Raw genomic sequence first — 15,087 nt, 5'->3', positions numbered from 1 at the left:
CTACATACATTCTGTTTTACTGCTGCATTTACCCTACACTGTCAGTAGCTATCACAGAATCATAGATCATAGAATCAGTAAGGTTGGAAGGGACCTCTAGAGAAACTATACTAAATGACTTTCAGGTTTTTAAATGAGCTATAATTAAGTTCATTTAAAAACCTGAAAGTCATTTAAAGACTGTAATACTTAAATAGGAGAAAAAGCTCCTGTATGAGATTATACTTAATGTCAGAACAAAACAGAAGAAAGGCACTGAAGTCTTCTCTATGCTTTACAAAAGAAATATTTAAACAGCTACAAGCCTACTACTAGAAGAAATTTATAGTAACTCACTTTTAGAGACTATAGTTCAGTAGTCTGCTATCTTACCTAACAGAAGCTGCTGTTAAAGTGAAATAAAACGGTAGAATGCAATCACTAACTAGTTGAAGAAAAGTAAGTAGAAGATAGGCTGCAAAATATAATTTGCTATCACTGTTGGTAGTTTCAAAGCGGGTACTTCATTTCTCTGTGCATTCACAGATTGTTTGTAAAGTGACTTTGTCCTCATCATCACCTTGTCATTGTTCTTCAGCAGTAACAGATGTTAAATCCTGCACAAGAACAGTATATCAAGCTTGTCCCCTGCCCATCATAACTGAGATAATATACTCCTTAAGACTATATTCTAGTCAGCCTTTTCAAACTTCACTATTACATTTTGGCAGTTGCTCTGGAATTGCAATTTTATCTTCCTAATAAGCTGTACAATTAGGATCATCTTTGGAAAAGAAGGAAGTGTACAGAAGACTGCATGTAGAATAGTTTTTTTCGGGAAGTGATTTTATCTCACTTTTTTGCAATATGTTTCTATAATTTAATAATCTTATACCTATGTAACCTGCCATCTGGATACAGCAATAGGGACAGAAGAAAACAAGCATTTTACTGTTGTTTCTGACTCTGCAAGACTACACATAGTCTTGTAGGAATACATAGTTTACTTCTAATCACGGGATTCATAATCCAGGAAGTAAATGGATTGTCAATATGGAAGCTGCCATCCAATTCTCCTTTTGCATGACCACCTTACAGTAACATTTACAGACAGCCTGGCACTAATTCAAATTATTTAATGCTAATTAAAAAATGTAGGTTGTAAGCTTTCAAGAATACAGTTATCTATTTTCAACTAGCACACTCAGGTTCCCCTTGTAACTGGTAGTTTGAACTCAGTAAGAAAAACAGGACATTGAACTTGCTACTGACATTTTAGAAAAAAGCAGGTGATCATTAAAGCAGATGTGCTTATACTGTTTTACTTCGTGTTTTTGTTAATCTGTAAAGCGTTCTCTTTCAGTGTCCTGTATTCTCATTTTAGACAAAATATTCACAAGGTCAGTGACTCCTGATCATGTCCTATCTCCAAAAGATTGGGCACAAGTGGGTTTGGATTGCTTTTGTCTAAATTGGAACATCTTTTCTAATGAAGCATAGCATTTCCAGTCACCATTCCTTGCTAAGATTTCTACTTGCTTCATTTGTGAATGGAAATCTTTGCAGGGAACATAGTAATGCCGACATAATCCGTGTTGTGAAACATGTTTCGTGTTTAGATTAAATTACTCAGTTCCTTTATAAACTGGTGATTTAAACCCTACAGTTTTGATGTTACGTGGTCCAAATCTAATAGTTATCACACAAATCCTTTTTCTATACTAATGCAATTTACTGACCATCTTAGGTTTGTATTACATCTAAGCTGATACTCCTTTGTTAGTCTTGACTGAACATCAAGTGCTTCAGACATGCAAGAAAAGCACAAGAAAGTTTCCTCTATGAATTAAAGTCATTCCTAGCACTGAAGCAAAAACCATATAGTCTGTTCTAACCTTTCTTAAGAGCTACTAGATACAATAATACCTGGTCTTTCTTAATTCACATAACTAGGGCTAGGAAAACACTAAGCTTATGTGAAAGAGGGACTATACTCCTAATGTTCTTCAAAGAAAATGTTAGGAGGTTGAGTAGCTTTCCCCTCTTCTTCTATTTTAAGAGGTTAGTTTTAATAAAATCCTGATACAGAAGGTTTTACCTTTGTGACTCATGAGCTTTTACTCACCTATATAGCTACTGGAGGTACTAAAAAGCTTATAACATTCATCATAAATAGTTCTGAACACCAAAGACACCAAAAGATAGCTGAATAAGTGCTATCGGAACAATGGCATTTAGTATGACAGCTCTAGGATTTGTCTACTGATTGTATGAGAAAGTAGTCACGAAGACTGGTACGCATTGTTTAAGTATGCTCAAGAGTTTAAGTAGAACAGAAAGTGGGTTTTGAGCCTCCAAAGTACGAGAAGACATGTCAAGAAATGGAATAATACCCATGTTTTGCTAGTGTCAGGCATATTTTCTTCCTCAGCCAGGGACAAAAGTCATGAGGAAAGCATCAAGTCCTTCTGCACACTGTAAAGTGCTTGGTTAACACTCAAGTACTGTAGATTTAACAGCACTATTCACTATTATCTGAAGAGCTGCACTTGCTGTGCTGACGTGTCTTGAAGTTGGGGGAAGCATTCCATGAAAAACCACTCAACATGTGGATAGAGATCACAAGACACATGATCTAGCATAAGGTTTTAGAAGAAGTTAATGAATCAGTTAGATGCTCAAATTTATTTCTGAAGCTGTCACACAAGTGTGGCAGGCAACAGCCTCTCTTAAAAGAGGCAGAACCTCAGCAGAACCAAAAGTAGGAGACAATGGTCAGGGGCTTAATTATAACTTGCTTATATGCCACAGCTGTAAGACAAAACAGCTCTACTGTGTTTTCTAGGACATGGACTTGGAGGCGGGAGATGACTTTTTTTTTCTTTAAACTTGAGTTGATTCCCTGATCCAGCTCATGACTTCACAAAAAGTTTAATGAGAAGAAGGTGCTCTATTTCTGGAGAGAAACCAGATGTGCAGCTGGGAAAGCACAAGCATTCTTAAACTGCCATTTCCACTGACACCATTGTCTGTACAAACACTACCCTAGCTGGACACGTGGAGAAACAGACATTCTACTTCAGGTACCTAACCATCTTTAAAACCTGTAAAAGCTTAGTATTGTAGATTCCTTTATCCTTCGGCCAAATTTGACTGACATTGGCAAGGAAGATTGAAGAGTTAGTGGGGACTGACAGACAGCTGTATAAACCTTATTTTGTTAGTAAACCAGGTCAAGGGAGGAAGGAAGAAAGTATTCATTTTTCTTTGATTAAAACAAAAATGAGCATTTTACAAAAATAATTACATGTTTTGTTTTTTATGGTTTCTACTTCTAGGTTTAACAATTCTTGTTTAACAAAACACTGGAGAATGCAGGCATTGATCCCACTACCTCTTGCATGCTAAGCAAGCACTCTACCATTTGAGCTAATCCCATAAAACTCTGAGCTTCAGAGTTTATGGAACTGCAGGTTTTAAATGCATGTAATATTTTCTCTGTCTTGGAGTGGTCTCTCTCTTCACAAATGAAAAAGCATTCAACTTAGATTCCAAAACAAGTTTCAAATATTTCACTTGTAGTATTTTGTATTACATTTCCAAATGAAGTGACTAGAAACAGGACAAACCAGAAAAATATGTATTTTCCAAATGTGTAATTAAAAGAAAAAAGAAAAAAAAAAGAAAAAAAAAGCTTGTTACTTGCGAGATGGCTTTTGAGTATCTCCAAGGATGGAGATCCCACACCTTCTATGGGAAACTCGTTACAGTGCTCAGTCATCCTCGCAGTGAAGAAATTTTTCCTTATGTTCAGACAGAACTTCCTGTGTTTCACTATGTGCCTGTTGCCTCTTGTCTTCTTGTGGGGAATGCTGAAAAGAGTCTGGTGTCATACACTTTACACCCTCCCTTCGGATATTTATACACATAATTATTAAGATTCCCCCTCAGTCTTCTCTTTGCCAGGCTGAATTCTAGTCAAATGTATTGTAGCATTTGAGAAATAAAGTATGTATATCTAAAAGACAACAGCTTGTCTCACTGTACGATTTCAGTTAAACAAGTGAAAATATCTTTTGTAATTAATGTTTTCCTCCCATCACAAACAAAACATGACAGTGGAGAATGCGGGCATCGATCCCGCTACCTCTCGCATGCTAAGCGAGCGCTCTACCATTTGAGCTAATTCCCCTGTATCAACATAGCTTACTCTGTAACCATAGATTTTAATAAGCATAAAAATAAATGGCCTTTGCTGATTCATTCCACTCCTTTAACATGGGTACTAATTCAAAGGCAGCCATTCAGAACACTCGCTATGCTTACTAATTTACCATCTGACCTTGAGCTTGTCTGGGTTTTTCTGTCAGAAATGACAGGGATAAGGAAGGTACAATAAAAGAGAAATGGAAAGCCTTAATACAAGGGAGCTGGCTTATCCTTCTCCAAAGAAATGACAAAAAAAGTGAATTTTTCCAAGAAATTTAATGTTTTACTAGGTTAAAGTCAACAAAAACATCATCAAAATTTAAGTCAGTAGTATTAAATGAAATTTAGGGAGTACAACAACAAAGTTGTTGTGTACCTTGACTTCAGCAAGGCTTTTGATACTGTCTCCCATAACATCCTCCTAGGCAAGCTCAGGGAGGGGGGGTTAGATGAGCGGACTGTCAGGCGGATTGAGAACTGGCTGAAAGGCAGCACTCAGAGGGTCACCATCAGTGGCGTGGAGTCTAGTTGGAAGCCTGTAGCTAGTGGCGTCCCCCAGGGCTCAGTATTGGGTCCCATCCTGTTCCATTTTTTCATCAGTGACCTGGATGAGGGGACAGAGTGCATCCTCAGCAAGTCTGCGGATGATACCAAACTGGGAGATGTGGCTGACACACGTGAGGGCCATGCTGCCATTCACAGAGACCTGGACAGGCTGGGGAGTTGGGCAGAGACAAACCTCATGAAGTTCAACAAGGGCAAGTGCAGCGTCCTGCACCTAGGGAGGAATAACCCCATGCACCAGTACAGGCTGGGGGCTGACCAGCTCTGGAGAGCAGCTCTGCAGAGAAGGACCTGGGAGTGCTGGTGGATGACAAATTGACCATGAGCCAGCAATGTGCCCTTGTGGCCAAGAAGGCCAATGGTCTCCTGGGGTGCACTGGGAAGACTGTTGCCAGCAGGTGGAGGGACGTGATCCTGCCCCTCTACTCAGCCCTGGTGAGGCCTCATCTCGAGTACTGTGTCCAGTTCTGGGCTCCCCAGTCCAAGAGAGACATGGAGCTAATGGAGAGTCCAGCATAGGGCTACAAAGATGATTATAGGGCTGCAGCATCTCCCCTATGAGAAACGGCTGCAAGAGGTGGGCCTCTTTAGCCTGGAGAAGACTGAGGGAGGATCTTACACACATTAATAAGTATCTGAAAGGAGGATGTCAAGAGGATGGGGCCAAACTCTTTTCAGTTGTTCCATGTGAAAAGACAAGAGGCAAGGGGCACAAACTGAACCACAGGAAGTTCTGCCTGAACGTGAGGGGGAATTTCTTCATTGTGAGAGTGACAGAGCACTGGAGTGACAGTTGCCCAGAGAGGTTGAGGATTCTCCTCTGGAGATATCCCAAACTCACCTGGATGCAATCCCGTCTAGCATGCTGTAAGTGACCCTGCTTGAGCAGGGGGGTTGGGCTAGATGATCTCCGGAAGTCCCTTCCAACCTTACACATTCTGTGAATACGAGGAAAAAAAGTTTTATCATGAGAAACTGCAGAAAATATTACTGCATCTTCAGGAAACATACATATGTTTATACTTGTAAATATAGTTTAAGTTAGAACAGTGAATGTTGATGCAACGTTTGTGACTGACTTACTATGTAAGTATTTTATCCACAGTGACAGCAGAACTCATTTCTTCCTATCTAACTTTAGTAAAAAGAGCCAGCAGTAAATGCTTGTTCTTCCTCCCCGTATTTACTCTAAGGCATCCCTAAAAGCGTAGGTAAAAAGCTATTTACTACATATTATTCTTTCTCAAAGTTTTCTACCACACTTACTGCTGCATCGATTTTCATTATCATACCAGTAATATTCTTTTCCATCTACATGTACCAGGATAAAAATCCACTGTATGTGGATACGTATGTAAATGAAAATCTTTCCTAGGTAGGAGGCATTCCCAGAGAACCCTCACAAAAACGAGGAAAACAGGTAACAACTTCCTACTAGCTATGGTACATACAAATATATGGTTTAACAGGTGTCCAACCATCAATCCTTCACTAATTCAAATTCATGCAAATACCTTACAGTGAATCTCCTCCCCCTCGAAAGTTCCCATTTTCCTCAAGTTGTAACAGCAGTGGATGTGAGAGAGGTAGAAAGTTGGCATGTTTCTGAACTTATGACTTACTTGACTTTTAAGGTCTTCCTGTAAACTCCCAAAATAATGTAAGACACTACATGCTAGCTTGCATCACATGGGCTGCAGCCTTTCAATGCCACCAAATTTGCACTAGATTTTTCTTTTTCTTTGATAAAGGCAACTAATTCTTCGATATGGAGGAAAGTCAAATCACAACAATGCAATGGAACAGCCTGATGAGATACAAGACTTGCATTTGCCTTAATGTACCCTGAGAAGACAATCTAGAAAGCAAAAGTCAGATCCCATTATATTAGTTTTTATCAGTTTATGTTAGTGTTGCCAAGGAGATACACTGCAGTGATCTGTATTAAATGAGAGTACCAGGACACAAAACCTCTACAGTCCAATAGAGAGATGAAGAAACAGGAATTAAAAAGGCCAGGCTATTTTCAGTCACGTAGGTAAGGAAGGTCTCCTAATCAAGAGGAAGAAAGAGAAAATTTTGTTTATAAATCTATGCAAAAACTTAACCATCACAACAAATTCAACAACACTAAGCCAAAGGACTATTAATTTAATGAAATATACACTTCTTTATCAATGTAAACCGTTATCACGGAAGCAGAGGTCTTCCTCCACCTTTGTCTGACCAGCATCTAATCAACCTTTCTTCTGCAAGATGAACTTTTCAAACATTAGGCCACTTCAGTGGCAGTGGAGTGAGATTTGGGGATGAAAAATAGGGAGAGGTAATCTACTGTTTTCATACTGACTCAGGTTGCACAGGACAGGCAAAGAGAATTGGAAAAATTGAACCTTGTGAAATTCCATATGGGAGAGATCTCATCTGTAGATGTGCAGTCTCCTTCAATAATTCCTAACAGCGTTTCTTCTAGATTTACAAGCCTCTTGGTATCTGCATTGTAACAGAGATAAAACTGCTACTAGTTCTCCTTCTTCCCTTCCTGCACAAACATTGGAGGAGGTTTTATTCTAGAAAGTAAGTAGTATTTCATCAAAATAACATAGCAGAAAGTGTATTGATACCACTGCTTCTCCTAAATCAAGTCAATACTCTGGCTCTTAAACTAATAGGCTTTTCACATGATAATTTCCACACTGATGATGAGCTGTTACTGAATAAACAGATTGATTCAGCAAAGGAAAACAGCTAAATCTCAGACAGCCGAGCTGTGATTCAGCAGAACTATATCCACCTTTTCTGCTAACATGTAAGGGGAATTAGCTCAAATGGTAGAGCGCTCGCTTAGCATGCGAGAGGTAGCGGGATCGATGCCCGCATTCTCCAGTGTTTTGAGAAGACTGGAAAAAGAAATGGTATAGATTTTCTTCCATATGTTGTTCAGGTTTCTAAAAGAAAATACATAGCTATCAACACATACTATTTCATAAGGCAAATAAATAATTCATAAAAAAGTACAATCTCAATTAGTAGACTGCACTCACGAGCTGAAGAATCATTTACGAACGTATTTAATACCAATGGTGTCAATATGTAACACAGGAAATAAATTCACTTGTCCCGTACATATACATTAATAGGTTTATTTTTCCTTTTTTAGATTTTAATTCTGTGAGTATTTAGTAAAGTCTCCCATGAAAAGACACAGAAGTATGAAGAAGTATTATCTCACTGGTTTAGAATTACCATCTTTCCAACTATCTTATCCCAGCTTTTCTACCAAGGATGGCCATGATACACTTCTTCCTAACCTCAATCTCTACAGACATTAATCTTGCATTATATTTTACAGAATTATTTTCTGACACTAGCTTGTTTAGCTAGTTAGCTCATACTCTTTTCTGTGTCAGATCACCTGCACTGGCTTTCTTTTAAACGTCTCAACATTTCAATTTCTCCCTCAATCCTTGTGAAAATAATTTGCACTTTAAAAAGATGCCTATATTTGATCAACTTTAACTACTTAAATAAATCATTCATATCATGCATGTGTATCTTAAAATTGGTTCATTTCATATCTTTATAAAAGTGCTATAGAAAAAAATGCACCTGAATTTAAAAAAAGACCATAAAGAAATACACAGAGCCCTGAAATTGTATCACAACGAAAAATCAAAACAGTGCAACTTGTTAAGTGTGCTTTTGATTCATTCTTTAAAACCCATCAACAGAAATTGTATTTCTTTTTTGTGCAGGCAGTTATCATAATTTTACGTAAAACAGGAATTTACAAAACTCTTTCTCAAAGCAGGAAAACAGAAGTTCAAAGTATTAATCACACCGGCAACAGAGACACACACTTGCAAGTAGCAAAATGGAGAATGCGGGCATCGATCCCGCTACCTCTCGCATGCTAAGCGAGCGCTCTACCATTTGAGCTAATTCCCCCTACCAGAAAACAACTGAGCTTACTGCCACTCAGTAATTTTGTGTTCCTCATTAACAGACTCAGTAGAAACCACACTGAAATTTGATCTGCTGTCTTAAGCACAAACACAAAACCTTTTACCCCCCAAAAAAAAAAAAAAATCGCACTGGCAGCTGGTCAGTCAGAGCCTGGCTCTGCAATTTCATAGGTAACAGAACATTATTTTCCAGTGAACTGCAGAAACAATTACGTCTTTCTTAAAGCAAATTCTTTTGACAGCTTTATTTGGAATTTTGCCTAATTTGAAATCTGACTCCTTGATTTAACAGCATGTTACAATGTTTTATCCAGTTTAGCTGAGTCTGAAAAATAGAAGGTCTGCATTTCCAAGTAATGGTTGATTTATGTTTGCAGCAAACATCATGATTTCAGAGAAATGTGATTTTATGTTTCTAAAATAGATTTTTCCTATTTATAATCCCTAGGTGAAAGAGAATCAGCCAAGTGACTTTATCCATTTCCACAGTTCGTAATATAATAGATTTGACTGCATAATAAACAGTAGTGTTCTTTCAGTCTGGCTGTTCTTGACCACTGAAATAGCCTCTTGGGGCAACAGACTTCTGGGCCTAAGTTACACAAAGAGCAAGGGAAGTTCCCTGACAAATGGAACATTGCAAAATGTATCTTTGTTTTACACTAAAATCCTGCACAGATCAGTTTGTTCACACTCCAAATGTACAGCCATTCTGATTATGGGAGAATTTTCTACAAGTATGTTCCTGCTCATCTCCCCACTGGTTTTCTAGTTCTCCTCAAAACAGCAACAACCACCCCTCTTCCCTGCCCAGGTTCTTGGTACTTTCAAGCATCAAATACTTCAAATAAAAAGAAGTGATTGTTCTAGAAACAGGTGAGTTAATTTTAATATATAAATTAAACTAGACAACAGAGAACACTTAGGCTTAAGGCACAATAAAGGTAAAACTTTAAAATATATTCCATGTATATGAATTTTAAAACAGGAAAATTTTAAAAGCTGTAAATAAGCCAAAAGCAAAAGTTTAGACAATAGAGAAATTCTATCTGACTCTCCAAAAACCCTTATGGTTTTCTAACCTGCTCACAAAGCGTTTCCTTTGGAAAAGAAAAATAAAAGTCTTTTCATGTCATATTGATTAAATGAAATTAATCCTCTTAACAAGGTGTAACAGGTAGAAAAATCAGTAATATGAACACAGTCACCTCTTAAAACTAGGACACAAAAGACTGGCCAACTTTTAAAGACGGTTGTCTTGAATAATAACAAACTCATTTGGTAAAGGTTTCTGTAGAACACATAACTAGGAAGGCTCAGATAGCAAGTATTTCACATCCCTACTGTAGTCTGCATGCTTATTTAATTTCCTTAATAATGAGTACCATTGTTTTGTGAGGGAAAATAATAGTTCACATTATCTGGTAATACAGTCACACATGCATGATACACATTTATCAGAAATACATATGTATAAACAAAAAAAAATCACAGGTATAATGAAACAGCACAGACAGTGGCTTGGCTGCAGTCAGAGAACATTAAGTAAAACAGGTCTCCAATGTTTCCTGTTAATTGAAGTTAAAGGGTTAGTCTTCTGTCTTTTAAAGTGGCACTAAAAAAATAAAAAGAGTAACTCTAGTTTACTTTATTTCTAATTTACATTTGTGTGAAATCGTGAAATATAATGAGATCCACTTAGCTACACATGGAAAATAAAGATTTGTTGGCCTAAGGTGACTGACATAGATACTCTCATCTCCACAAGAATCAAGTATCAACATGCTTTAGCCTTTCAGCCTCTCACATCCTCACTCCCTACATCATCATTTAACTTGGAGGATCCAAGCTATATCCAATGTACTTACATTTTCCCAAATAGCTGCTGATTCTGAGTGTCTTTAACTACTGTAATTTGTGTGTTATTAATCAGTGGACAGCTGACTCTTCATTAATCTGTCAGAAAATTAACGTGAAACGGATAAAAAGAAAAAGGAGGCAGCAACGGAAAGACAAACAATTGACTTTGCTAAAATCCTATAAAAAGGAATTTTGGAGGACTGTATTTCTCTTTGCTTAGAAAAGACAAAAGGGGAACCTGGTTAATCCTTCAGAAATCTTGCAGTAATTTGGCATTTTCATTTGCTCTGATTCTAGGAAAAAACAAATTTTTTTTTACATCATTGCTTCTCTGAAGAAAAGAATCTCCGGAACTACATTTATTTAATAATTCTTAGGAAAAAAAAACCCTTCTCTCATACAGTTTCTTTCTTGATTTGCCTGACATTCTTTAAGATACACAGATCACACTGGCATGTAGTGATCCTTCAACTCTCTCAATGTGCTAAGAACTTGGTGATTTCAGAAAGCACAGTAGCTAAATCCTAGTCCTTGCAATTTAGGTTATTACTGAAATATGAGTATTTGTATTTTTTTTAATAACCAGGGTTATATTTGCACTGATGAAATAAATCATTCAGTATACATTTTTAAAAGATTTTGTTGAACTACATATTTAAGATATATATCCTAAGTTATTCTCTATGTAGTTCTCGGTGTGACATAATGTAATTCAAAAAGAATGCCTATGGGAGTGCTCTGCCAACATTAAGTCTGTTCTTAGCCACAAGCAAGCATCACAGAATCAGAGAAAGTGAATGTTTATTAGGCAATATTAGGTTGCATTACCTTTACATGAAAGTTATTCTTCTGCTGTATCAACACCCCCAGAAAAAAACTCTGCTGTATAAAAATCTTCTATTTAATGTAAGTCAGACTTAGTTTACTTTGCTGACACCATCAGACACAGTACCAGCCTGCACTGGAACACGAGTTATGGCATTAATCCTTTAGCAAAATGCTAGAATGCACAGCAGAAGGAACGTCCCGAAGCTTGTTCCTGTCTTTCACAGACAGGTAGGGGCCAAAAGCAGCTCCTGTTTGTGGTCAACTTCATCACAGGAAGAACAGGAAACACTCAGCTACTCAGGCAGCATCTTCTATCTACAAAACTACCCTATGTCTTCTCCAAGGAAGAAGTGGTGGGCTGCATTTTAATTATATATCATTTTAATACATGTTACATATTGTGGTTCTGTAACATCACAAAACCAAGTCTCTCAGATGATCAAACTGAACTCTCTTTTTGCCGCATTCCTGTGAGACGAAGATTCTGGCACTGCCTCACCCTCACTACACAAAAATGTAACAGAATTAAATGGAAGGATCCTATTTCTGAACCAGATGCAACTAGTGAGCATCTCTGAATGTGCAAATTGGAACTACAGGTTTCACTGCAAGGCTAATGGCCTAATCTTCTGTTAAATCCATCAGTAGGAGAAAAAAAAAAAAAAAAAAAAACTTATTAGTATTCCTGCATCTTGAGCTCCCTCCTGTGGATTAAGAAATAAAACCATCTACTCACCAGTAAATGATAATTTCTCCAGTATAATGTAGTAGTTTTGAGAAGAACCATTTCCCCCTCACACTTGTGTGCACACACACACACGAGAGAGAACAAGACCAGAACAACTATTTATATAGAATGATCTGAAAAATATATTTGGCTGCTGTATTCAGAGATTAAGGGTATACGGCACACAGAACTCACCGAAATTCAATGTATGCTTATCATCTGCTTACTTAGGCCCACTCGAAAACCCTAGCATTTGTCTTCATTAACTACATACACTGCTGTGCTGCCCGGTCACTCTAGAATTTAAACAGGGAAACTGTCCCTATCAGTATGAAATCTGCACTCACTGATGAAGCTATTTAATTACAGTGCACTCACAAGTATAGCACAAAAACATCACAACCGAACTGAATTAAAAACACAGTAAGTTTAAATTAGCACCCACTTCAGCAAGTTTTTTGACCCGAGTTATTCTCCGATTCAATCCTTCCGTTTGTTTCTGGGATGTGGCGATATGTTCTGAATAAACTTCGACTTAACATCTGAGAAGAAAACAACACCTTTTACTAAAACAAAGTAAAATTGGTGTTTTAAGGAGGAAGGCGAGTTGAGGCCCAGTTCATACTGGTACTGCAAGGGTAAGAAGGTAAGAACCTCCACTGCCATTCTCCCTTCTAGGCAGCACCCCCAGCCAGAGCCCTCCATGGAGGGTGCCCATCCGCACCTTGCCCTGAAGCAAGCACCAAACACCTCGAAACACAAAGCCTCGTGAAAGCGACAACGAGGACAAAACTCACGAACAGGAAACCTCTCAGCAATAGGAAGGGCTGCAAATCACCCTCTTCTCCGCGCTCCGCGCTCCGCGATTACCGACTCGACCTTCTGCACGCGCTTCCAACCGCCGCCACCGGCCGTTGCCGCCCCTCCCCCCACCGTGTGCTAGAAGCTTCTCCGGCAGCGCGTGCGCCAGCGCCCCCTAACGGCCGCTGTCGCCGCCGGCGCCGCCACAAATGGCTTTCTCCACCACACCTGTCTTAACGTGGGACTATGAACAAGTCACGCAGAGAGGTGGCTTCCCGGTCTTTGGTACTGTCTGTGGGATGGCGGGTGAGTCTTCAAAGCAAGCTGCACCCTTACAGCAGGGCTTCCCAGCACCCAGTTCTGGTGGTCCCTCCTTAGCAGGCCAGTGTTGAAGCTACCCACCACTGTACCTGTTGGAGGGTGCAGAGGGCAACATGGAGCAAAAAAGCAGATTTTGTTCTGGGTTCCCTGGATGTGATGGCCTTGAATAGAAATAATAATGGCTCAGCGTATACCTGTAGGTAAACCTAAACATATTTTAAAGATGTAAACTCATGCTTAGATTCATGTAATTCATGCTTAGATTCATGTCCCTGCATTTTCTTAGCACTACTCTGAGGATAGAAGTTGCAAAAAGTAATGTGTAAATATACCTATGGACTCAGGTTTAAGGAGGGCAGAACTCTGATCTCACAGCTCTATTTCTTGTAGTTCATAGCATTTGAGAGTATGACTCCTAAATAATGTGAATTTACAATATATTTTTGTATGCTACTTTTTTTTTTCCTTAAAAAGACTATAAAATTTCAGGTTGGTTTGTAAAAACTTGGCTTACGCTAAGAAAAAAGCTTGACCTCTGAACCTTCAGTACCATATTATCAGATTACCTTTATTAACTGTGTGTCCAGAAATGGCAGTTTTACTAGAGGATGGGAAAATCTACCTTCAGTCTGTTTTGCCAGAAGGGTTGGTGAAACTGTGCAGGCAACTAAGATTGTCCAGCTGTCTGTTCTCTTCTCACTCCCTTGGTGTCCCTGAAGGTTTTAGCGTTAACCCATCCCCAGAACATTTGTAATTCTGTTATCTTTCCATGTTACTGAACCTTTTTTCCCCAAAAAAGTTAAAAAAAAGAGATTAAAAAACTTACCTTGAGCAAAAGCTGAGCAGATTTTCTGGTGGTAAAAGCTAGTACCTTTCAGTAGCTCACAAGTATACCTTTTGCTGAATATTCTGCTAGTAAAATTTAAACTATTTCAGCTTCTCAAAGGAATAAAAGATCATGGGAATACTAAACAAAATCAACGCAGACACAACCAGGAAGTATTCAGGATTGCCTGTTCTAAATAAGCATTTTGTCATCCCTACTAAAAAAGGTTGGGCTCTACCATGGAGTTATTAGTTGTTAGCTACCTCACTCCAAATTGCTACAGATAATTAGATGAGGAGGTGCTATTAGCCACAGATGAGAGTCAATATGTAGCTGAATCTGTCTAAAAAACATCACATGAAAAACACATGTGCCTTACTTCCCTAGGATTTTATATCATAGTTGCTAGCACGAACCAACTGCTTGCTATAGGAAGGCTTTCTACACAAGAAAATGTGGTTGTTGCTTTGGTAGCCTTTGCAGAGTAGTTTCCTCATAAATATTCAGAAACTTCACTACCAGAATGACTTTTTTTCTCATTTAAATCTAAACACTGAGAGATATGTGCAATGACAGTGCCTTCTGTGGACCTGCTCAAGCTTTGTGTGTTCACAATAACTAGTCAATTGTTTCAATTAACTTTCAGAAAGAACTCGGATTTTGTGGTACAGAAACCTAGTATGTTTTCCATCTAATGTTTTCAGCAGAGAAAATGTGCTGAATCTTGTGTGCATGTTCTAGCAGCTGAAATGAGGTATTTATATTGCAAAGATCCCTCTTTACTTCACAAGCACTACAAGTACATCACTTTTATGCTGTTTCTGACCTCTAAAACATTCTACAAATATTAATAAACCACATACAAACGTTCACTCTCATCAAAAACAAGAATTGTATTTAACTTTGTCAGATCTAGCTTTAGTATTTTTGGAAATTTATCTAATGCAACTTAAATTTAGACTGCCATAAATCTTCAACAGCTTTGTCTTTGATTCTTATTCTCACTT

At 38.3% G+C, this 15,087-nt stretch overlaps 3 non-coding genes across 3 annotated transcripts; 1 reads left to right on the top strand and 2 right to left on the bottom strand.

The window, feature by feature from the left end:
- Window positions 1-4,098: 4,098 nt before the first annotated feature.
- TRNAA-AGC (transfer RNA alanine (anticodon AGC)) lies at window positions 4,099-4,171 on the bottom strand. Its single transcript has one exon. It is a non-coding gene; the product is annotated as a tRNA-Ala (tRNA).
- A 3,394-nt stretch (window positions 4,172-7,565) lies between these two features.
- TRNAA-AGC (transfer RNA alanine (anticodon AGC)) lies at window positions 7,566-7,638 on the top strand. Its single transcript has one exon. It is a non-coding gene; the product is annotated as a tRNA-Ala (tRNA).
- Window positions 7,639-8,627: 989 nt separating this feature from the next.
- TRNAA-AGC (transfer RNA alanine (anticodon AGC)) lies at window positions 8,628-8,700 on the bottom strand. Its single transcript has one exon. It is a non-coding gene; the product is annotated as a tRNA-Ala (tRNA).
- Window positions 8,701-15,087: the final 6,387 nt, after the last annotated feature.

This window comes from Rhea americana, unplaced genomic scaffold (genome assembly GCF_003343005.1).
Source record: "Rhea americana isolate MKP2758 unplaced genomic scaffold, rheAme1 scaffold_46, whole genome shotgun sequence".
Taxonomy (NCBI): Eukaryota; Metazoa; Chordata; class Aves; order Rheiformes; family Rheidae; genus Rhea; species Rhea americana.
Note: the sequence above shows the minus strand (reverse complement) of the source record. Positions and strands in the feature narration are given on the sequence as shown.